Source organism: Cryptomeria japonica, chromosome 3 (assembly GCF_030272615.1).
Source record: "Cryptomeria japonica chromosome 3, Sugi_1.0, whole genome shotgun sequence".
Lineage (NCBI taxonomy): Eukaryota > Viridiplantae > Streptophyta > Pinopsida > Cupressales > Cupressaceae > Cryptomeria > Cryptomeria japonica.
The window spans coordinates 435,059,359-435,062,405 of NC_081407.1; positions in this window are offsets into that span (position 1 = coordinate 435,059,359).

Genomic DNA, 3,047 nt, shown 5'->3' on the forward strand with positions numbered 1-3,047 from the left:
AATCACATAAGTCTTCTCTCCCTTTGACAACAATGCCAAATAGAAAGTAAAACATGTAATTGCAAATTTTCACTGTGCATCAACAACATATTGCAACTGGATGCTCCCCCTATGGAATACATCCACTCCTACATCAATCCTTCTAAGATTTTGCAAGTGATTCAGGGACTGATGCAATCAACATCATGCTCAACTAACTTCATGAAGGGGTACAACCCCTAGTTGACTTCTAAGACACTCAAATGTAGTCTTAGGCAGAGGTTTGGTAAAGATATCTGCAAGCTTCTCCTTGGTAGAAACATGCTCTAAGATAACATCTTTACTTTGAACTTTTTCCCTCAAAAAGTGATACTTCAATTCAATGTACTTGGTTCGTGCATGCAAAACAAGATTCTTAGAAATATTTATGGCACTTGTATTATAACATAAAATCTTTATAGGTTTTGAGATTTTCATCTTGAAACCTTCCAAGATGTGCCTCATCCAAATAGCCTGTGTACAATTCATATAAGCTGCAACATACTCAGATTCAGCAGTAGATTGTGAAGTACAACTCTGCTTTTTACTACTCCATGAAACAAGTTTTCCTCCAAGAAACAATGCTCCACTGGTAGTACTTTTCTGGCCATCAATATTTTCTGCCCAATCAACATCTATCTACACTTTCAAATCAAAGTTTCCTCCATATGGATACCATAATCCATAGTCAATAGTACCTTTTAGATATCTAAAAATTCTCATGGTTGCTATCAGATGTGCTTCCTTTGGATTCTTTTGGAATCTTGCAACTATACCAACCGCATGGGCTATATCTGGTCTGTTGTGAACAACATAGTGTAATTTGCCAATCATTGACCTGTATTCCTTTTTATCAGCATACTTAGATTCATCTTCCTTGGACAACTTACAACCTGTAACTGTTGGAGTTTCAACTAGTTTATAGTCACTCATGCCAAAAGTCTTCAAAACCTCTTTCACATACTTAGATTGAGTAATGAAAATACCATTTTTCATTTGATGTATCTGCAAGCTTATGAATTTTTTTATTTCCCCTAGTAAAGACATTTCAAACTCATTTTTCATTTCATCTGCAAAACTATTTCTCATGACATCATTACCTCCAAAAATAATATCATCAACAAATACTTCATTGACCAGTATTTCATCTTCTTCAGACTTGAGATAAATATTACTATCATCACGGGTTCTTGCAAAGCCTATCTTCATCAGATGTGTATGAAGCCTTTCATACCATGCTCTGGGTGCCTACTTTAATCCATACAAATATTTATGCAATCTGCATACCATGTCTTTCTCATCTGTCAAAGCATAACCATCTCGTTGCTCTATGTATACCTCTTCTTCCAATATCCCATTCAAAAATGCAGACTTAACATCCCTCTAGTATACCTTGAACTTTTATGGGCTGCAAATGCAAGTAAAGTTTTGACACCTTTCAGTCTTGCTACTAGTACAAAAGTTTCACCATAATCTTCTCCTTCTTCTTGCGCATAACCCTTACAAACTAATCTTGCCTTATTGCAAACTACAACACCATCTTCATTTAATTTGTTTATGTATAACCATTTTGTACCTATAACATTCTTATTTACCAGTTTGGGTACCAGGGTCAAAGTGTTGTTCTTCTCAATTTGATCCAATTCCTCCTCCATAGCTTTAACCCAATAATCATCACCAAATTCCTCCTTAGCACTTCTTGGTTCAATGGTGGAAATCATGCAAGAGTTCTTTCTTATTCTCCTTCTAGTTAATACTCCAACATCCTTATCCCCAATAATCTATTCAGGACTGTGGTTTAGTCTCACATATCTAGGAATAGCATGATTATTATCTTGAGGTTCAACTTCTTCATTATCATCTTCTTCTATATTTATTTGTTCTGGTTGAACAAGTGCATCAGAATTCACTTTACCGGTTTCTGATTTAACAATTTCAAGTTCCAAAAGCAAAATGCAAGGATCTTCATCCTTTTTCTCTGAACTGGTTCCTTCTGAGACTTCGGGACATTCATCTACTCGAACATCAACACTCTCAACAATTCTCTTTGTCCGATTGTTGAAGCATTTATAGGCCTTACTCTTGGTGGAATAGCCAAGAAATATACCTTCACTCTTAGCTTCAAACTTGCTAATGTAATCACCTCTCTTAATAAAACATTTGCTACCAAATATCTTAAAAAAGCTAACATCGGGTGATCTTCCATACCAATATTCATAAGGGGTCTTGTCCTTACCTCTTTTCACCAGAACTCGGTTCATTGTGTAGATAGTTGTACTTACAACTTCTTTCCAAAATGTTTTTGCTACACCTCCTTGTATCAACATTGTCCTAGTAGCTTCAACCACTAACCGATAGTTCCTCTCTGCGATACCATTCTGCTATGGTGTCCTTGGTGCAGAAAGATGTCATTTGATATCATTCTCATCACAGTTTTTAGTGAATTCCACAGAAGTAAATTCACCACCTTGATCTATTCTTAGACATTTTATCTTTTTGCCACTCTCTTTCTCAGCTAAGGCCCTAAATGCCTTGAACTTACCAAAAGCTTCATTATTATCCTTCAAGAATGTGACCCACATCATCCTTGAATAATCATCAGTGAAGATCATGAAATATCTGTCACCTTGAATGCTTCTTGTTCTTATTGGTCCACATAGATCTATATGAACCAAATCTAACAAGTTCTTTGTTGAGAAGGACTTACTCTTGAAAGTTAAAGAAGTCATCTTTCCTAACTAACATTCTTTACAAAGAGCATTAACCAATTTGTTTAGTTGAGGCAAACCTCTTACTATCTTGGACTTTCTCACTTTAACAATGTTATCAGTTTATATGATAAAATCTCCTATGCAAAAGCCAACTATCGTCTATCTTTGCAATCAAATAGTTGCTAACTTTAGGATTAAGATGAAACAGATTACCTCTGGTTTGTTTCCTGGTTGCAATCAATTCACCTTTGTTGTCAAATATTTTGCACATACCATTTCTAAACTCCAGTGGGTATCCTTTGTCATTAAGTTGTGCCA